This window comes from Triticum dicoccoides, chromosome 7A, assembly GCF_002162155.2.
Source record: "Triticum dicoccoides isolate Atlit2015 ecotype Zavitan chromosome 7A, WEW_v2.0, whole genome shotgun sequence".
NCBI lineage: Eukaryota > Viridiplantae > Streptophyta > Magnoliopsida > Poales > Poaceae > Triticum > Triticum dicoccoides.
Window position 1 is genome coordinate 675,175,751 of NC_041392.1, and position 22,822 is coordinate 675,198,572.

Consider the following 22,822-nt stretch of genomic DNA (forward strand, 5'->3'; position numbering starts at 1 on the left):
CTCAAAGCTTCAAACCTACAAATATACAAAAACACTGAGAAAGGGGTCAAAAAAGAAAAATCTCCCGAGCAAGCAAGGGCTCGATCCCAAGCCAGCTGTGCCTGCGCGCCTGCTGGTCGTGCCGCCGGGGTAAAAAAAATACTCAGGAGCAAGCAAGGGCTCGATCCAGAGCCACCTGCTTACACCCGCGCGCCTGCAGGCCGAGCCGCCGCCGGCAGGACCTCCGCCGCGCCTCCTCCCTCCTTCTCTGTTCTCCCTCACTTCACCTCTCTCCGTTCTCGTCGCCGGAGCAGCCATGGCGCCGAGCGGCTGCAAGAGCGAACACCGATGCGCCGGCTCCGCCACCAGCAGACCCCTCCTCGCGGGACTCCAACTCTAGCTGACGTTGTTGTTCCGGCCGGACCTGCCGCCACCATCTGCCTCTCGTTCGTCCGCCCGCTCGAGCGACAACGCGCCCGCCCTGACGACCTCCAGCCGAGCCGCTCGCCTCGTCCTAGACCAGGGCCGCGGGCGCCACCCCTCACCTTCTCGTCCTCCGACACGGCTGGAAAGGGAGTGGAGGCGGGCCGCGAGCGCCGTCCCTCACCTTCTCGTCCTCTGCCACGTGCAGGGGTTAGTTTAAAAAACCAAAACGTTTTTTCAGATTCACTTAAATAGGGACGGCGGGTTGATTCCTAAAAACTACATGGACCTTTATGTAAAAATGTGAATCCGGAGACTCAATCCGTGCTTTATTATTATAGGGAGAGATAGAGAGGAAACTTGATATTATTGCAATTCCTACAAGCATATGTTCCTCCCTCATAATAATTTTCAGTAGCATCATGAATGAATTCAACAATATAACCATCACGTAAAGCATTCTTTTCATGATTTATAAGCATAGAAATTTTATTACTCTCCACATAAGCAAATTTATTCTCTTTCGGGATGGTGGGAGTATCATAAGAGACTTGAGTATTATAAATTGTTTCCACATTAAAAGAGTACTGTTCAGAGAAGGGGTAATCATAATCATGACAAGTTTTATAAATATAACCCTCACTACTTTTTATAGCATATGTATCATCACAATAATCATCATAAGTAGGAGGCATGCTATCATTATTATAAATTTGCATATCAAAACTTGGGAGACTAAAAATATCATCTTCATTAATCATAGCTTCCCCAAGCTTGGAACAAACATTAATTGCAGCAAATATATTCTCAAAAACATCATCTTCATCAAATATAGCATCCCCAAGCTTGGGCCTTTTCATATCATAAGCATAATCACTCTCATCATTAATAGTATAGATAGCACCAATGGTATAGCAATTATCATATTCTTCCAAGCAAGTGCCAAAAAGATTTTCAAGATCATAAGAAGTATCATTATCTTCCACAATTATATTTTCATGAGGCACAATAGTAATAGGAGCAGCATTATTTGGAAGAGATATCTTTTTACCTCTCTTCCTTTTTCTTTTCTTCTTCTTCACCATATCATGTGTGGGTTCAATCCTCTTTTCAGAGCTCCTTATTAATGAGATTGGTTGAATAGGAGGCTCCTCCTCGTTACCTTCAAGCGCTAACCTCCCCGGCAACGGCACCAGAAAAGAGCTTGATGTCTACTACACAACCTTCTTCTTGTAGACGCTGTTGGGCCTCCAAGTGCAGAGGTTTATAGGATAGTAGCAAATTTCCCTCAAGTGGATGACTTAAGGTTTATCAATCCGTAGGAGGCGTATGATGAAGATGGTCTCTCTCAAGCAACCCTGCAACCAAATAACAAAGAGTCTCTTGTGTCCCCAACACACCCAATACAATGGTAAATTGTATAGGTGCACTAGTTCGGCGAAGAGATGGTGAAACAAGTGGTATATGGATGGTAGATAAAGGTATTTGTAATCTGAAATTATAAAAACAGCAAGGTAACTAATGGTAAAAGTGAGCGTAAACGGTATTGCAATGATAGTAAACAAGGCCTAGGGTTCATACTTTCGCTAGTGCAAGTTCCCTCAACAATACTAACATAATTGGATCACATAACTATCCCTCAACATGCAATAAAGAGTCACTCCAAAGTCACTAATAGCGGAGAACGAACGAAGAGATTATGGTAGGGTATGAAACCACCTCAAAGTTATTCTTTCCAATCAATCCGTTGGGCTATTCCTATAGGTGTTACAAACAGCCCTAGAGTTCGTACTAGAATAACACCTTAAGACACAAATCAACCAAAACCCTAATGTCACCTAGATACTCCAATGTCACCTCAAGTATCCATGGGCATGATTATAGATATGCGTCACACAATCTCAGATTCATCTATTCAACCAACACAAAGGACCTCAAAGAGTGCCCCAAAGTTCTACCGGAGAATCACGACAAAAATGTGTGCCAACCTCTATGCATAGGTTCATGGGCGGAACCCGCAAGTTAATCACCAAAACATACATCAAGTTAATCACGTGATATCCCATTGTCACCACAGATATCCACGGCAAGACATACATCAAAGTGTTCTCAAATCTTTAAAGACTCAATCCGATAAGATTACTTCAAAGGGGAAACTCGATTCATTACAAGAGAGAAGAGGGGGGGAAGAAACATCATAGGATCCAAATATAATAGCAAAGCTCGCGATACATCAAGATCGTATCATCTCAAGAACATGAGAGAGAGAGAGATCAAACACATAGCTACTGGTACATACCCTCAGCCCCGAGGGAGAACTACTCCCTCCTCGTTATGGAGAGCACCAGGATGATGAAGATGGCCACCGGAGAGGGATTTCCCCCTCCGGCAGGGTGCCGAAACGGGTCTAGATTGGTTTTTGGTGGCTACGGAGGCTTCTGGCGGCGGAACTCCCGATCTAATCTCTGTTCTGGAAGTTTTAGGGTATATGGAGTTATATAGGTAGAAGAAGCACGTCAGGGGAGCCACGAGGGCCCCACGAGGCAGGGGGGCACGCCCCTCCCCTCATGAGCTCCTCCTTCCTTCCTTGACGTGGGGTCCAAGTCCATCGGGTGGCTTTTGTTCCAAAAATAACTTCTCTAGTTGATTTCATTCCGTTTCAACTCCGTCTGATATTCCTTTTCTTCAAAACACTGAAATAGGCATAAAACAGCAAATCTGGGCTGGGCCTCCGGTTAACAGGTTAGTCCCGAAAGTAATATAAAAGTGGATAATAAAGCCCAATAATGCCCAAAACAGTAGATAATATAGCATGGAGCAATAAAAAATTATAGATACATTGGAGACGTATCAGCTATTCTCTCTTATTTTACAAGGTTTACATAAGGAGGGAGAATGCCGGCAGCTGGAATTCTGGGCTGGAAAAGGAGCAAATATTAGAGACCTATTCTGTGCAACTCCAAAAGTCCTGAAACTCCACGAAACATCTTAAAATAAATAAATCAAAATCCTCGCCAAAGATGAAGGCCAGGGGGCCCACACCCTGCTCACGAGGGTGGGGGCACCCCTCCCCCTAGGGCGCGCCCCCTACCTCGTGGGCCCCCTGGTGGCTCTCCGACGTCCATCTTCTCCTATATGAAGTCTTTCGATGAGAAAAAAATAGGAAGGAACTTTTCGGGACGAGACTCCGCCGCCACGAGGCGGAACCTTGGCGGATCCAATCTAGAGCTCCAGTAGAGCTGTTCTGCCAGGGATACTTCCCTCCGGGAGGGGGAAATCATCACCATCGTCATCACCAACGCTCCTCTCATCGGGAGAGGGCAATCTCCATCAACATCTTCACCAGCGCCATCTCATCTCCAAACCCTAGTTCATCTCTTGTATCCAATTCTTGTCTCAAAGTCCGGGATTGGTGCTACTAGTGTTGATTACTCCTTATAGTTGATGCTAGTTGGTTTATTTGGTGGAAGATCATATGTTTAGATCCTATATGCATATTATTACCCCTCTGATTATGAACATGAATATGCTTTGTGAGTAATTACGTTTGTTCCTGAGGACAAGGGAGAAGTCTTACTATTAGTAGTCATGTGAATTTGGTATTCGTTTGATATTTTGATAAGATGTATGTTGTCTAGCCTCTAGTGGTGTTATGTGAACGTCGACTACATAACACTTCACCATTATTTGGGCCTAGAGGAAGGCATTGAGAAGTAATAAGTAGATGATGGGTTGCTAGAGTGACAGAAGCTTAAACCCTAGTTTATGCGTTGCTTCGTAAGGGGCTAATTTGGATCCATATGTTTCATGCTATGGTTAGGTTTACCTTAATACTTATGTTGTAGTTGCGGATGCTTGCAATAGAGGTTAATCATAAGTGGGATGTTTGTTCAAGTAAGAACAGCACCCAAGCACCGGTCCACCCACATATCAAATTATCAAAATATCAAACGCGAATCATATGAACATGATGAAAACTAGCTTGACGATATTCTCATGTGTCCTCGGGAGCGCTTTTCCTATTATAAGAGTTTGTTCCGGCTTGTCCTTTGCTACAAAAAGGATTGGACCACCTTGCTGCACTTTATTTACTTTTGTTACTTGTTACTCGTTATAATTTATCCTATCACAAAACTATTTGTTACCACTTATTTCAGTACTTGCAGAGAACACCTTGCTGAAAACCGCTTATCATTTCCTTCTGCTCCTCGTTGGGTTCGACACTCTTACTTATCGAAAGGACTATGATAGATCCCCTATACTTGTGGGTCATCAGTTATCAAGACTAATTTCTGGCGCCGTTGCCGGGGAGCATAGCTCTATTCTTTGAGTCACTTGGGATTTATATCTGCTGGACACTATGAAGAACTTGAAAGACGCTAAGACAACAATTTATCCCTCAACTACGAGGGGAGGTAAGGAACTGCCATCTAGCTCTGCACTTGATTCACCTTCTGTTATGAGTAAGCTAGCGACACCTAAATCTGCTTCTGCTATTCGTTCCGATATGTCGCATGTTATTGATGATGCCACTTCTGCTATGCATGATACTTATGATGAAACTGCTTCTATGCCTGATACTACTGTGCCCCTTGGTGAATTTCTTGATGAACAAATTGCTAGGGCTAGAGATAAAGAAATTATTGAATCTAAATATGATGATGATAGTGATGATGAAAATATGCCTGTTATCCATCAGGGTTATCTTTTTGATATGGAATCTTCTACCGCTATTTTAGCTTGCGGGGATAGATATGACCTTAAGAGGTTATTAGTTAAATGGAACAAAGAATCACTTAGAATAAAATGAAACCCGACCCTACTTTTGCTACTTCACCTATTTGTGTTCCTGATAAGGATTATGAATTCTCCGTTGATCCTGATATAATTACTTTGGTGGAATCTGATCCGTTTTATGGCTATGAATCTGAAACTGTTGTGGCACATCTTACTAAGTTAAATGATATAGCTGCCCTGCTCACTAATGATGAGAGATCGCGTTACTTCTATATACTCAAAATATTTCCGTTCTCATTAAAGGGTGATGCTAAGATATGGTTTAATTCTCTTGATCCTGGTTGTGTGCGTAGTCCCCAGAATATGATTTATTACTTCTCTGCTAAATATTTCTCTGCTCATAAGAAATAAGATGCTTTGAGGGAAATATACAACTTTGTGCAAATTAAAGAAGAGAGTCTCCCACAAGCTTGGGGGAGGCTTCTCAAGTTACTTAATGCTTTGCCCGATCATCCTCTTAAGAAACCCGAAATACTTGATATCTTTTATAATGGACTAACCGATGCTTCCAGAGATTACCTGGATAGTTGTGTCGGTTCTCTTTTCAGGGAAAGAACACCAGATGAAGCTGAAATTCTATTAAATAATATGTTGACAAATGAAAATAATTGGGCACCTCCTGAGCCAGCTCCTGCTCCAATTACTGAGTCTATTACTAAACCAACTCCGAAGAAGAGAGGTTTTCTATTCCTCAGTCCTGAAGATATGCAAGAGGCAAAGAAATCTATGAAAGAAAAAGGTATTAAAGCTGAAGATGTTAAGAATTTACCTCCTATTGAAGAATACATGGTCTTAATATACCGCCTGTTGAAGAAACATATGATCTTAATTCTTTATTTATTGAAGAACCTCCTGATCCCGATATCCCGACACAGGTAGTAAAGGTAAATTCTCTCTATAGATTTGATAAAGCTGAAGTCCCTCCTACTAAAATTGCTAGTCAGTTCTTGGATGAGTTTGATAACTTTATGTTTAAGCAAGACGACTTCAATGCTTATTTTGGTAGACAATTAAAAGAAAATGCTTATATGATTAGACGCTTGGGTGATTATATGGCTAATATTAAAGGTGAACTTAAACTTGTTAGCAAACATGCTTCTATGGTTACCACTCAAGTAGAACAAGTACTTAAAGCTCAAAAAGAAGTGCTTGATGAAATGAATAGTAAGAAAAATGATTATGCTGTTAGAGTGGCTACTAGAACTGGTAGAATGACTCAGGAACCTTTGTATCCTGAAGGCCACCCTAAGAGAATCGAGCAAGATTCTCAAAGAAATAATATTGATGTTCCTAGTTCTTCTAAAAAGAAGAAAACGAAAAATGATAGAACTGTGCAAACTTCTAGTGAACCTATTGCTGAACCACCTGATAATCCAAATGATATATCTATGTCTGATGCTGAAACACAATTTGGTAATGAACATGAACCTAGTGAAAATATTAATGATGATGTTCATGATGATGCTCAACCTAGTAATGACAATGATGTAGAAATTGAACCTGCTGTTGATCTTGATAACCCACAATCAAAGAATCAATGTTATGATAAAAGAGACTTTGTTGCTAGGAAACATGGTAAAGAAAGGGAACCTTGGGTTCAGAAACCCATGCCTTTTCCTCCAAAACCATCCAAGAAAAAGGATGATGAGGATTTTGAGCGTTTTGCTGAAATGATTAGGCCTATCTTTTTGCGTATGGGATTAACTGATGTGCTCAAAACAAATCCTTATGCTAAATATATGAAGGATATCATTACTAATAAAAGAACGATACCGGAAGCTGAGATTTCCACCATGCTTGCTAATTATACTTTTAAGGGTGGAATACCAAAGAAACTTGGAGATCCTGGAGTACCTACTATACCTTGCTCCATTAAAAGAAATTATATTAAAACTGCTTTATGTGATCTTGGAGCCGGTGTTAGTGTTATGCCTCTCTCTTTATATCGTAGACTTGACTTGAATAAGCTAACACCTACCGAAATATCTTTGCAAATGGCTGATAAATCAACCGCTATACCTGTCGGTATTTGTGAGGATGTGCCTGTTGTGGTTGCAAACATTACTATTTTAACAGACTTTGTTATACTTGATATTCCCGAGGATGATTGTATGTCTATTATTCTTGGAAGACCTTTTCTTAATACTGTAGGGGCTGTTATTGATTGCAATAAAGGCAATGTCACTTTTCATGTTAATGGTAATGAGCATACGGTACACTTTCTGAGGAAACAACCTCAAGTTCATAGTATCAACTCCATTGGAAAAATTCCATCGATTATAATTGGAGGTTTTGAATTTCCTCTCTCTACTGTCAAAAAGAAATATGATATACTTATTATAGGGGATGTGCATATCCCCGTTGAGGTAACTTAGTGTTATTCGAAATGTCTCCGGTTTCATGATTATCGGAATGAGTTTGTTAACAAGACTTGATCAACCTTGTTAGTGGATTCTTTTTTATGAGCATGAGATGGATGAAACTAGAAGCACAAACTTCTGTACCCTCTCTATACTTTCTGTTAATTAGTAGAAATAAAGTAAAAATAGTATTTTTCTGTCTGTTTCCTGACTTATCTATATAATATAAAAATATCCCGAAAATAAAAGTCCTCAGAATGTCGTGCCAATTTAATATGATTTTTTCGGGAATATTTGAGGATTTATTGTGCAAAAATTACCGTGGGAGGAGCTACCACCTGGCCACGAGGGTGGTGGGCGCCACCCCCTTAGGGCGCGCCCCCCTGCCTCGTGGGCCCATGGTGGCCCTCCTCCATTTATCCCAGCACCCATCTTCTTCCTTTGTCTCGCACAAACCCGAAAAACCAACTCAAGCACGAGTTCCAGCCACTTTTGTTGTGATTTTTGATCTCCTTGCTCAAAGCACCTCTCGCAAAACTGCTTGGGGAGATTGTTCCTTGGTATGTGACTCCTCCATTGGTCCAATTAGTTTTTGTTCTAGTGCTTTATTCTTTGCAAATTTGTGCTGCATAGGTGACCATGTTCTTGAGCTTGCATGTCAAATTTATATGGTTCCAAGTAGTTCTAATGCTTGATTTAGGCTCTAGGCACTTGTAGAAGTAGTTGCTATCAGTTTTATTGAAGTTGGTTCACTTTTGTTTGAAGTTACTAAAAATTTCAGAATTTTTCAGAGAAAAACAATATGCTTAGGAAGATGTTCCAAGGTGGTTCTTCTAAGAAGCAAGCGCCCAGGATTGCTATGCGCGATGCTGACGAGGATCCACCAAGAGACGCTCCAGTACGGCCTTGCGAATGGCCGTCGGAAAATTTTATGGACCGTGCGGGAATTAAAGAAGAATTCAAAGCATATTTGCGCAATGCCGGTCTTGAGGATTTTGCGGCTAACAAATGCCCCCAGTATCATGATCTCACAAGTTCATTTGTGAGGAGGTTTGAGTATTCATCTTCGCGTAATTCTCCTTCAGTCATGTTTGATCTCTATGACAAATCTTATACCATGGACTTAGAGGATTTCACTTCTGCTTGCAAACTTCCATCATGGGGTAGTGTTAGGGACCCCTCTAAATCTGAATTTAGAAACTTTCTTGCTAGTATAACTGTGGGGGAATCTAGAGATATAACGCAGGCTACCATAGGGAGCATTCACTTTCCTGCTATACATTATTTTGCTCTCTTCATCGGTAGATGCATAAATGCTAAGGATGAAGCATGTCACATGTGTGTCCCTGATCTTAGCATTCTTAGGAGTGCTGTGTTAGGAGATCAATCTTATCATATGGGAGCCATTGTAGCTCGTAGGTTGCATCATAATAGACATAATGGAGATTTCTTTGGAGGAATTTATGCAACCCGCTTAGCTCATTTTCTTGAGATAGACATTCGTGAGGGTGATACGGAGTTGCCTCCTACATATTTAGATTATAACTCTATGGCTTCGCACCAGTTTGCCGAGAGGCCTGAATCACCTCTCTTATATCGTTTAATTTTTGATAAACGACGTGTTTTTTGTATTACTCTCCCTGCTCCTGCCTTCTTTGATTCACAGACAAAAAGAAGATATGTTATTACCAGAGAGGAGGCAGAAGAGTATGAAAGGAGAGCGGAGGCAGCTCGACTCCAGGCTGCAGCTCAGCAGGCGATAACCGATGCACATCAGTATGATCCCAACTATTCTTCGTCGCAATACGACCCCAGCTACACCTATGGGTATCCGCCAGGCTATCCCTGGCAATAGCCAACTTAGGCCAAAAGCCTAAACTTGGGGGAGTACGTATTTCTCACCGATATTACATTTATGCTCACACACACACTCATTACTAGATGTCGGTGCTCATACTCTTTCATTGTAATATCCATGCTAGTTTATTTTCTTTTTCCTGCTTTCTTCTTGTGTGTTTGTTAAACCTTAAGAAAAACAAAAAAAATAGTAGTAGTTTATTTTTCTGCTGTAGTAGTAATAATTAAAAAGAAAACCCAAAAATATTTCCCGTTCTTCTTTTGCTTGTTGGGAGCTTTCCCGTGTAAATAGTTTTTTTTCTTTTTTTTTCTTTGGGGGTCAGTAGAAGAAGACCATAATTAAATTGTTGAAGTGGCTCTTATATGCATTATTGTTGATTTAACCAAGAGCCCATATTGCCTTGTCTTCTCCTGTTTATTGAATGCTCGCAGATTCCAGCTTAGTCCAATGCACGTGCACCCTTATCATTATTCACACCGTTCGGTCGTGCAAGTGAAAGGTAATTATGATGATATATGATGGGCCGACTGAGATGAGAAAAGCTGGTATGAACTCGACCTCTTTTGTTTTTGTAAATATGATGAGTCCCTCATTCTTGATTCATCTTATTATGAATAAACATGTTTGCAATGACAATTAGAGATCATAGTTGCTTGTGCCATGCTTGATTAGCTATGAGTTATAATGATTTACCTTGTGTGCCAACATGCTATTGCGATGATTATGATGTGGTATGATGGGGTGGTATCCTCCTTTGAATGATTTAAGTGACTTGACTTGGCACATGTTCACGCATGTAGTTGAAACAAAATCAATATAGCCTTCACGATATTTATGTTCATGATGGATTATATTCTACTCATGCTTGCATCCAATATTTATTAATTTTAATGTATGTACATGGCTGTTGTTGCTCTCTAGTGGTCGATTCCTAGTCTTTTGCTAGCCTTCACTTGTACTAAGCGGGAATACTTCTTGTGCATCCAATCCCTTAAACCCCAAAGTTATTCGAGATGAGTCCACCATACCTTCCTATATGCGGTATCTACCTGCCGTTCCAAGTAAATTTGTATGTGCCAAACTCTAAACCTTCAAATAAACATTCTGTTTTGTATGCTCGAATAGCTCATGTATCAACCAAGGCTGTCCTTATCTTCCGTGTTAGGCGGGTTATTCTCAAGAGGAGTGGACTCCGCTCCTCACTCACGAGAAAATGACTGGTCACCGGGATGCCCAGTCCCATGCTTTATGCAAACTAAATCAAAATTAATTGCAAACAAAACTCCCCCTGGGACCTGATGTATGTTGGAGACACTCGTTGTTTCGAGCAAGTCATGGATTGATGCTTGTTGGTGGAGGGGGAGTATAAACTTTACCATTCTGTTTGGGAACCGCCTATAATGTGTTTAGCATGGAAGATATCGCCATCTCTTAGTTGCTACGTTGACAATGAAAGTATACCGCTCAAAATACAATTTATCTCTATTGCAAAACCTAGCTTTGGCACCTCTACAAATCCCTGCTTCCCTCCGCGAAGGGCCTATCCATTTACTTTTATGTTGAGTCATCACCCTTTTATTAAAAAGCACTAGCTGGAGAGCACAGCTGTCATTTGCATTCATCACTATTAATTTATATTGGGTGTGACTATGATTGGATCTCTTTTACCATGAATTACAATGTCTAGTCAGTCCTTGATTTTTAAAGGTGCTCTGCATTTATGTTTTGTGGTCTCAGAAAGGGCTAGCGAGATACCATCTTGTTATATCATATTATGATTGTTTTGAGAAAGTGTTGTCATCCGAGATTTATTATTATGACTTGCTAGTTGATTATGCTATTGATATGAGTAATTATGAGACCTGAGAATTATTGCAAATGTGGTTAGTTATGATCTATGCTGAAAACTTGAATGCTGGCTTGACATAGTTACAACAACAAGAGCAAACAGAGTTTGTAAAAGTTTTTCTTTCTTTCAGTTTGTCAACTGAATTGCTTGAGGACAAGCAAGGGTTTAAGCTTGGGGGAGTTGATACGTCTCCGTCGTATCTACTTTTCCAAACACTTTTGCCCTTTTTTGGACTCTAACTTGTATGATTTGAACGGAACTAACCGGACTGACGTTGTTTTCAGCAGAATTGCCATGGTGTTGTTTTATGTGCAGAAAACAATATTCTCGGAATGACCTGAAACTCCACGGAACATCTTAGAAAAAATAATAAAAAATCCTCACCAAAGATGAAGACCAGGGGGCCCACACCCTGTCCATGAGGGTGGGGGCGCCCCCCCTCTAGGGCGCGCCTCCCTACCTCGTGGGCCCCTGGATGCCCTCCGACGCCAACTCCAACTCTATATATTTGCTTTCGGAGAGAAAAAAATCAGAGAGAAGAAATCATCGCGTTTTACGATACGGAGCCGCCGCCAAGCCCTAAAACCTCTCGAGAGGGCTGATCTGGAGTCCGTTCGGGGCTCCGGAGAGGGGGATTCGTCGCCGTTGTCATCATCAACCATCCTCCATCACCAATTTCATGATGCTCACCGCCGTGCGTGAGTAATTCCATCGTAGGCTTGCTGGACGGTGATGGGTTGGATGATATTTATCATGTAATCGGGTTAGTTTTGTTAGGGTTTGTTCCCTAGTATCCATTATGTTTTGAGATTGATGTTGCTATGACTTTGCTATGCTTAATGCTTGTCACTAGGGCCCGAGTGCCATGATTTCAGATCTGAACCTATTATGTTTTCATGAATATATGTGAGTTCTTGATCCTATCTTGCAAGTCTATAGTCACCTACTATGTGTTATGATCCGGCAACCCCAAAGTGACAATAATCGGGACCACTCTCGGTGATGACCATAGTTTGAGGAGTTCATGTATTCACTATGTGCTAATGCTTTGTTCCGGTTCTCTATTAAAAGGAGGCCTTAATATCCCTTAGTTTCCAATAGGACCCCACTGCCGCGGGAGGATAGGACAAAAGATGGCATGCAAGTTCTTTTCCATAAGCATGTATGACTATATACGGAATACATGCCTACATTATATTGATGAATTGGAGCTAGTTCTGTGTCACCCTATGTTATGACTGATACACGATGAACCGCATTCGGTATAATTATCCATCACTGATCCGGTGCCTACGAGTTTTCCATATACTGGTTTACGCTTATTTACTTTCCCGCTGCTACTGTTACAATCACTACAAAATACCAAAAACATTACTTTTGCTGTCTTTACTTTTGTTGCTGCTACCACCACTATCATATTACTGTGCTACTAAACACTTTGCTGCAGATACTAAGTTTTCAGGTGTGGTTGAATTGACAACTCAGCTGCTAATACTTAAGAATATTCTTTGGCTCCCCTTGTGTCGAATCAATAAATTTGAGTTTACTCTACCCTCGAAAGCTGTTGCGATCCCCTATACTTGTGGGTTATCAGTCATCACTGCATATCATATTTTATTTGCTTTTGGCCTGATCCAAAAATTCTACGCAACTCAAGGACCCACGGAGAGAGTTGGGGATTTCGTTATTTTCATATTTGAGTTCTCAAATTTTGGAAAAACAGGATCATTGATTTTATTTATTTTATCTTCAATTATTTCTATAATAAAAATATGAGAGAGGGAATAAAATGACTTTCCCAAAATAAAGAAATATTGAAGATTTTAAAAAAATCAAGTAAGATTTTATTTGGATTTTCTCAATATTTTATTTGAATTTAGGAAAAATTGCACGTTTTCAAAACTGCAGTTTAGGGCCAAGAAAATGTTCATCCTGTTCGAAATATTTTATTTAGACGGTGAAATTTTGTTTTGGCATTTTTAGATTTTATTTATTTTTCAAGGATTTTTCTTAGTTCGGCGGGATTATTTAAAAAAAAACTCCCGCGCGCCCGACTGGGCCGAAGGCCCAGCCGAGCCGGCCGAGCCGCCGCCGCCTCCCGCATCCGGATCGGGACCGGAGACCCGATCGCCGCCACCGCAGAGTCCGGGAGGGCCATGCCGCCTCAGCCCCTCCCGCAAGCCACCGCCACCACCCCCTTTATAAACCGACCTGGGGCCCCCCTCGAGCCCCACAGCCGGAGCCGCCGCCGCCGCAAGCCACTGTCGCCCCGCCGCCAGGAGCCGCCACCCCAAGCCGCCCACCGCCACCGGAGCCCCGCCGGACCCCGCCGGACCTCGCCGGAGCCCGAGCCAAGGTAGCCGCCCGCCACCCCGGTTTTAGACACCCTAGGTTTATTATTTTTTGATCGGTTTTATCGGTTCTTTTATTTAGCGAGCGTTCGCTCGTTTGTTCATTTTAACGAACGCGTTCACTGTTTAGTTTTAGATAACGAACGTTCGTTCGTTAATCTGTTCGTCAATTTTTCTTTTTCTCGGATTTTCCATGATTATTTCCGATCGCAATTTCTGATCCGATTTTTGTTTTAGTTTATCTTTTAGCTTGTTTATCGGAATCAGACGATTCAAGCGTTTGGAGTTTCGTCTCGAAACCCTCTTTCCGTTTAACCAACTCAAAAAAGTTTTTGCATCTATAAAATTTGACTAAGGTCCAGATTAGTAAACAAAGTTTGTTTCTTTCGCTGTTTGACTTTCGTTGTTTCGTTCGATTTGATTCTTTTTGCAAACCAGAGTTCTTAAGTTAAACTTTCTGGTTAGATTTCTTATTTGAGTTTTACCCGTGCATTAGATGAGTACTTATTGTATGCTTGTTTGTTTGCGATAGAGTACCCGGAGTGCGCGGCTTGCTATTTTGAATCTCTAGGTTTTGCGGATCATCAGCAAGACAAGTAACACTTTGATCATATCCCTTCCATACTGAGTTTTACGCATTAGATCAATCCTCAAACAATTGCATGATTAGGATCTAATTAAATTGTGGGTTTTGGGAAATAGATGAGGTAGTACCTATTACCTGTTTTATTATCAAACACTTGGGAGTTACTTCTACATCTGTTTATTATGCCATGCTATGCTAGTAGATGTGGATTGGGTGAGTTTATCCATGACAGATGTGAAATTGATAAATTAATGGATTATTTAAGGTGGCAACTTAAACACACATCTGGGTGGATTGAGGCACCTGAATATTCCAGTGATTGCCTGTTTTTCTTTATGGACCGTCACCCAGACTCAAAGGGATCATGAGATTATTCATACTAGAAACTTCCATGTGCAGCCACAAGCTACTATGGGCTCTAACATAGTTGACTAAGTCGTGCGAACTCTTACAGTGGTAGACTAGCAGATGTAGGGGATGTAGGTTGGTACTGTCTACCCGATCGTAAGGTGCTAGCACTTCTGAAAAACTATGTCTCGGACATCCGTTTCTCAAACATCATGCAGTGCGAGAATCCCAACGGAGGAGATCGAGTCTTGTAGGGAAAAGTGCGCAGACCTCTGCAGAGTGTGTAAACTAATCATGGTTAGCCGTGTCCCCGGTTATGGACGTCTTGAGTATCTAGTACTTGGATTATCATGTGAATCTCATCATGTTACTTTAATTAATACTGTTGGGTTTTAATGATGATACTTAATTGGGATTGAGAGGATGTCTATCTTCTCAATGTTTAACAACCACCATGATAGTTAAATAAAATTTATTCCTTTGCAGTAGGAAAAAATTGGTTTTATGAAAAAACTATAACCATAGAGCTTTCCACCAGCCATATATGCATGTAGTATAGATTTATTCTTTCATCACCCTCTATGTGTTACATTGCCAGCATATTCCATGTGCTGACCCGTTTTCGGGCTGCAACGTTAATGTTGCAGACTTTTCAGACGACGAGTAAGGAGCCTTTAGGCCGTGGTTCTATACTCAGTGATGCCGTTGGAGTTGATGGACTCACTTATCTTCCAAGCCTTCTATTGTTATCGTTATTAGATGGCCTTAAGCCATATTTATTGTAATAAGTTCTCTTTTGAGACATTCGATGTACTAAGTGTGTGATTGCTACTCTGTTATAAATCCTTCAACTACTGTGCGTTTCAGCATTACTGATCCAGGGATGACACTAAAGCATAGAGATCGGACTGTTTGAGGTCTGGTCGCTACACAACATTGCAAAAAGGGATCCGGTAGTTTAGGGTTTAATTGAGCTGGGTAGATGGCACTTGTAAAATCAAGTAACAAATTCGTATGGGGGCGACATGCGACGACGAGTGGCAACATTTTCCTTTTGTTCACTTTGCTCAACGAGCTGAATTGTCTTTATCATATTAGTTGGAAATTTGTAATTTGTTTCTTAATGAGCCTTTTTACTTATCTACGTAGATTGGGACCCCCAAAACAGAGTAGTTTGTAGTTCATTCACATTGGTTTTAGAACTATACAATTAGTCGAAGATATGTACATTATATTGATGGGAAATTTTGTACCCCAAATTTGCACTCATTTCATTGTTAGGTACAACAAAAAATTTAATGGATAATTTTGGTCGCAAGTTTGCACCTTTTGGGCATTCATGTTTTTGGACGTTTTAAATCTTCAATTCTTTATGAAGAAAATCTTGCTTAGTAACTATGTTGCACGGACTCTCAATGTGTTCCAAGTATTACTAGATCATGATGACGCGCGTTGCTGCGCCCGTATATATTTTAAAAATCTAGAATATTGTTTAAATATTTAAAAAACGTCAAGAAAATAAAGTTACATAAAGGATAACTTCATTATATTCACATAATGAGAGACTTTCTGTCCCGTTATATTGTTTCTTAATTTATATATACATGAGATAGGAATCCTAACCTCACCAACTGAGAGACACGAAAACGAAGAAATTGAATAGGTTAACGCCACCATCAAAGAAGCATACGGACAAGACCAACGAATCATCCACAGTTGATTTGCGGCTAATATATATACGGATACTTCTTAGCATGCCTGATTTAACCCCAAAAGGCTAGGAATGTCCGAATCTGCATCACACATTAACCCCCAAATATTTTTTATGGTAATTAACCGCAAAATATAGTGATCAAGACTCCCACAATTTAGCCCAGCGGGTAGATATAAAAGTAGAGATCAAGAATCTCACAATTTAGCTCAACGGGCGGGACAAATAAGTACTTGTATCAAAACAAAACAAAAAGTTCAGAGACTTTTTTTAGGCTGAAAAAAAGAAGTTGAGAGAGTTGTATCAAAACAAAACAAAATATAGTAAAGCACGAGCAATGACCGCTGGGATGAACCGCGCACCTACCTTTTGGGCTAGGATCACATTTTAAACGCACGCACCTGCCAGCCCAACAAGTACTCTTGGCCCAAACAATGACAGCTGGCCTAGATAGCTCCACAGAGCAGCGGCCCAAGAGAAACATCAGGACATCCAATTAGAAAGTGATCGACCTGATCGGATGGTTAGCGATGGCAAAGCGCCGTGGAGGCTCCTAGCTCATTCCGTTATACTGTTTTTCAATAATGGGTATGGCTAGGTCTCAGTCAATTGAGATTTAACCAAGTCATTGTCAAGTGACTTATTTTGGAAGCGGGCCATCAAGGGGGCCAATGACGAGGCCGCCGTGAGGGCGCTGCTCAACGACGAAGGGAGGGGCCTCCTGGTGCGAGGGTGGGCGCCGCAGGTGGCCATCTTGTCGCAGCCGGCGGTGGGCGGTTTCCTGACGCACTGCGACTGGAACGCGGCGCTGGAGGACTCACCCACGGCCTGCAGACGCTAACATGGCCGTGCTTCACCGACCAGTTCTGCAACGAGAAGCTGCTGGTGGACGAGCTCGGCGTCGGCGTCAGGTCCGGCGCCAAGGTCCCCGCCATGTACCTCCCCGAGGAGGCCGAGGGGGTGCAGGTGACGCGCAGCGACGTGGAGAGGGCCATCACCGAGCTGATGGAGGGGGCGGCGGAACGGAGGTCCAGGGCGAGGGAGATCGCCGCGGAGGCGCGACGGCAATGGAGGAAGGCGGTTCGTCCTACTCCGACCTGCCATACATGATCTGCCACATCTCGGAGCTGTCGAGGAAGAGGAGCCACGAGGGGGAGGCGGCACGAGCTCAACCACCCATGGTGCTGCACTGTCGCTACAGTCCTAAGCTGTAGCGACGTACTACCAAGACCACCTACTGCCAAGCTCGCCCGCTATCTTTTTTTCTGTAAGAGAACTATGTATCATTTCATCGATTAGGTAAAAAAAGGATGCAAAAAACTCGCACACGATCACTTTACTACGCCTCTGGCAGCAGTGCAGTGAGTCCGGGGGCTTTAGTAGATGACCAGGATTCGAGTTCATCTCGAATGGCCACGATCACTTTGATGATAACAGTCAGGATGACGGAAGCACTCATAGCAACTACTGTTTGTATAAATCCAGCTACTAGATTTTTCCACTCCTGCTCCCCGACCTAGGCGACAGGCGGCGTCAATGGATCTGCCCTACCCTACTATGAGTCTGAGGGCCCCTTCTCCCTCTGTTTGTTGCCCCGACGATGGAAGGGCGAGGACCCCAGGGCTTTTGGTCCGATGGTGCTAGGGTTAAAATAAATTTAAGGTTTGTGTTTATTCGACGATGGCGAGGCGATGGTATCGTGTTCGACCTGGAATATTATCTCCTAACCTTGCCCTCGTTCGAGTGATGTTTCTTCATATTGTCGGGAGGCCTATGAAAGATGGTGTGTCCTGAATCTGGTTCTATGCTCCGCTACGTTCCAAGCCTCTTGATGACGGGCCTCCACTCTGCTCCTCTCGTTGGAAGTTAGCCTTTATAGTTTATACTTGAATTTGAATCACAACATAACAAGCGGATTCTTTCAAATTTCGCCAACCATTCCCAAATTTAGTGCAGACAAATTATGACCAGTCAAATGACCTAGGCCTCCCAACGATTTCACTCTTTTCATTTAATCTCTACTTCTTTTAGTTGTGTATACTCTTAAATTTGGTTCTGCATACCCGATTACCAAATCAATTAGATTAAGTACTGAAATGTCCTACAACATTTAGTTTGATACTAAAATAAATTGTTTTAACCAAAAAATTAATTAGACACGGGCTAAATCAATAAAATAATAAAATATAATTGTTGTTTGTTGCCTCGTGACCATTTGCAGTTGGTGCATGTGCATGCACCATCCCTAGTTGCTGCGTCTGGATAAGTGGTGTCCCTACTCTATCAATGTCGCCCTCTTGCGGGGTGTGGCAGCAGATAGGGAACAGAGCTTAGTTAGGGCTAAACTGGGCCGTGGCATGCCCATGATTGTCGTGTTTTTTTTACCTATGGTCGCTTTACAATTAATATATCATGTTGACTAACAAAATTAAAATTATCCCGAAACTATCTGCCTAACAAATGCTTCTTAAGCCACGCCTCGCGCACGTGGAAAGGAATTACCCCCACACATGCTCTGGCTGATAGTTTCCATATGATTCACGCCTCCGTTTTTATCTTTGCCTAATTAATACACCGAGAGACCAAGAGACATGACATGACGAATAGCGAAAGGTTTTCTCCAGCGGCCTTCGAATAAAGGACATCGCTAAAGTTGACATATGATCTTTGCCTAAAATTTTGACTAATACCTAAAATTGTGTGCTTTTGTTTAGCTTGGCCCGTTCAACTTTTTGTTTTAAGGCAGCAGGCGGCCCACATTCACTTAATTAATGTGCAACTGTATGAGGTGTAGTGGTGTGCTTCGACATGGAAAACGACAAATGATAATAAATTTATTTTATATTAAACATTTGTAATTTTGTATAATTATTTTACGATGTTACAATCTTAATGAGTATAGTTTACGTAGTTAACATGTTTATTAGCTATAGTGTTACACAATTGTTGCATTGCAGTAATTTTAATAAAGATAACCCCATCCATTATTTTTTATTACTGCATAAACTATAATGTGAATTATGTGTTGTGTGTGTGTGTGTGAGTGTTTATGTATATTTTTATATCTTTTAATGCCATGGTAGAGATATCTAAAACTACGGTCAAACAAATCTTAATAGCAAATTTTAGTATGATGATGTATTCATAATTGTAGAATCTACTAGAGTATTAAGTTGAACCATTAGCATTGATTCCTGACCGGTGTTTTCATTGTCAAATATAGCTTGCAAATTCTGGTCTGTCTATTAATAACTTGACAACATGTGTATGTTTTATACTTTGTATTAAAATAACATCACTTAATTGAGTTATCAATGGACATATAAATAATATCACTTAATATTTTATCATAAAAAAATGAAAGAATCTAAACGGCCCAAAGTGCTAAGAGTGAACTACCACATACAATACGGGAGGCTGTTATTCTACGCATTCAGCCAGAGATGGTCGCTAAAACATGCAGTGGGCTGTCCCAACCAGTGTGCTTGGTGCGGCTCATGGAGAAAATTGGTGATATTCAATCCTAAGTAAAAAAAGATGATGGGAAAACTAGCAACTACTAGCTCAAAAAGATAAATCATTTATTATAGGACAAAAATTATTGAAATTTTAATTTTATGAATTAACAGTTGTTCACCATTTATTTTCAAAACATTCATAGATTTTAAATAGTGTTCAGAATTTATAAAATATTTACAAATTGTAAGAAATGTTCATTATGTTTAAAAATAAAAAATACATGAAACAAAAATGTTCATGAAATTTTAAAAATACAAGCCTTTTAGAAATCATATACTTAATAAATAACTCATTCATGAATTTAAAGCATTGTTCATTAATTAGAATACAAATCATATACCAAAAAGATGTTCACGGAAGAAAACTAGAAAAAAAATAGTTGGGCTGACCGATTACGCAGACCCCTGAGCGTTACAGCAACAATCTATCGCAGTGGCCGTAAAATAAGAAATTTCTAATTAGAGTTAGCCAAATTCGGTACTGCCTTGGAGTCCGAAAGCCAACATGTGTGGCTGGAGTATTATCTACTGTAATGAAAAAAATTAACTGCTAATTTGAAAAGCACAAATGCTCAAAGATTTGTTGCTCCATGTTATCTCACAGTTCCATCAAATGTGTGAAGTCTACTATTGTGTATTGTCACAAACTCACAATGTGCAAAGGAAACTAAGTTGTAAACACTGCAAAGGTGCTTGAAGTTTCTGCTCAAGTTCAAATTCTCCCTCGTAAACAGTACAATGTATAAATAGTAAAAGAAAAACTGTTTTTCAACAAACATGGACAAATTGTCTACATATGTACAAATTTTCATTTAGAAAACCTATTCATAAACGCTCTGGGCCAAGAAAAAGACGATGTTAAAGCATTTTGGAACTTTTTTAAAACATTAAGAATAATTTGTCTTCACAAAATTCTGCATGTATTTATGTAGACAATCCCTCAATGTTTGTTGCCAAAAAGTTCTGAATTTTTTAAACTTCAAAAAAATAAAAATAAAGTCCCTCATAGGTGGAATTTGAGCTCGCGAACAAAAGGACACTTACCATAAAGGAAAACTGCTTCCTTAAAGTCTCATGGAGCCAAGAGTCGCGCAGTTCCGTGTGCCTTCCCATGCAAAAAACATTGACATTTACAACTCAGGCCATGTTCGTCGTGTTTTTATGTCTGTTCTCCGTCAAACTCCTGTCTGCTAAGCACTGCCCAACCTGGATTTGATGACCGGCAGCGCGGAGAAGCTCCTCGGAAGTCGGAGCCACCCAAGAAGAACAACCAACAGTTCTTCTTGGCTTTGTCAGTCAGGAGTCGGGAGATCAGTAAAAGCTAGACCTGACGCTGGTTTACAAGTTAGAACTCAACACCATGAATCAGCAAAACTAGGCAAAAGCGAAAGAGATTGTGCAAAATAATTTATAATACAGAAATGTAAATGCAAGCTCGTGGTTCACCCAGTCTAAACAAAACGTTCATCATTACAACAAATTCAGCAAACCGTAGGACAACATTGAAGGAACTAATTAATGCAGCATAACAGCCAGCTGCTAGCTAAACTTGAAATAATAGTAGAGTGAAGTGCACCCTAGGTCCTTGAACTATTTTGAAGGTGTCACATAGGTCCTCGAACTATGAAAAGTGTCATCCAGGTCCTTAAAAATCCTTGAAGTGCAATAAGTGTGTACGTATGTGACACCTCTAAAATAGTTCAAGGACCTACATGACACCTCTAAAATAGTTCGATGACTTGGATGAACGCATATTGCACTTTGAGGACCTGAATGACCCTTTTCATAATTCGAGGACCTACGTAACACCTCTAAAATAGTTCGAGGACCTTTGATGCACTTCACTCATAATAGTATAATACACACTGCCGTAAGTGCTTAAACGACATCAGAAGCACCCGTGGCGGTGGTAGTAGTAGTAGTATTGGTAGTGGAGGTGGCCTTAGGCCTACTGACAACCCCCAAATGGGTGAGCAGTGCTCACAGGAGTGTTACCAGCTCGCCACCCCGGGCGATCGCCTCCGCGTGCCCATCGAGGTTATCCGATGGAGCGATGTACAACAACAACTTGCACCAAAATTCAGCCAGAGCCTTCCACCTCGCCTCCTCCCCTTCCATGAACTCCACCAGTTGCTCGCCGAGCTTTGCACCGTCCTTGAGCACCTCATGCTTGGATCTCGCAGTCAGCAGCTCCACCAAGTGTCGATATTGCAGCTCCGGTGTTGGCTTGGCGATGCGGCCTGAGAGGACGCGCTCGGCGTCTTTCTTGGTGGCCTTGTACATGCTATTGCTCCATGCATCGTCATTAGGAAGTAGCTCCGGAGAATATGACACCAGGTAGGCGCAATAGCGTGACAAGTGGGTGGCGACACTTGCATGGCCAGAAGTTGTTGAGTGTGGGTACCTCACCTCAAAGATGCTTGTGGCGATGTGCCAAGAAAGAAGGCGTCGGATGTACCTTTGGCATTGCATGCTTGGAGGAAGTTGCCACCAACTTGAATGCCCAACTGCTGCAGAGACATCATGCCGTTTCTCAGATCTCCCCTGATACTTCTCAGTGTGTTGACAATGGCAGCCTTCACTTCTCTGGGTACCTTAACGTTCTTCTTTTGCTCAGGCAGAGGAATGAGACGCCTGAGGATAGCCAATGGAGTTTTTCTTCGGCGGAGCACTAGGATTGAGCATTGGCTCATTTTATCCTGCCAAGGCTCCACTAGCTTGCATCTACACTGCAACAATAAGCCAATCCATTTTGGCAATGTAGGATATTCACGCGAAGAAATATAGTGGCACAATAAGGCTACTTTAGTCCAGTCAGAGCAGATGTAGGACGCAATTTCCCTCGCTTCAGAAAGCATGACTAATGCACCAAGTGAAAGCAATGGCAATACATCAAACCACACACTTCCAAAATGTTTGGTATCACCAGTTCCATAGGGACTTCCCATGCAATTTACTTGACAAAGAACCTGCCATTCAACTCCACTCGCCACTCCACTTGCCACGAGATATGCCATCAAAATCATTGTGATAAATAAGCAG

At 41.5% G+C, this 22,822-nt stretch overlaps 1 pseudogene; it reads left to right on the forward strand.

The window, feature by feature from the left end:
- Positions 1 to 327: 327 nt before the first annotated feature.
- Positions 328 to 17,476, forward strand: LOC119333859 (annotated as a pseudogene).
- The last annotated feature ends 5,346 nt before the right edge of the window (positions 17,477 to 22,822 follow it).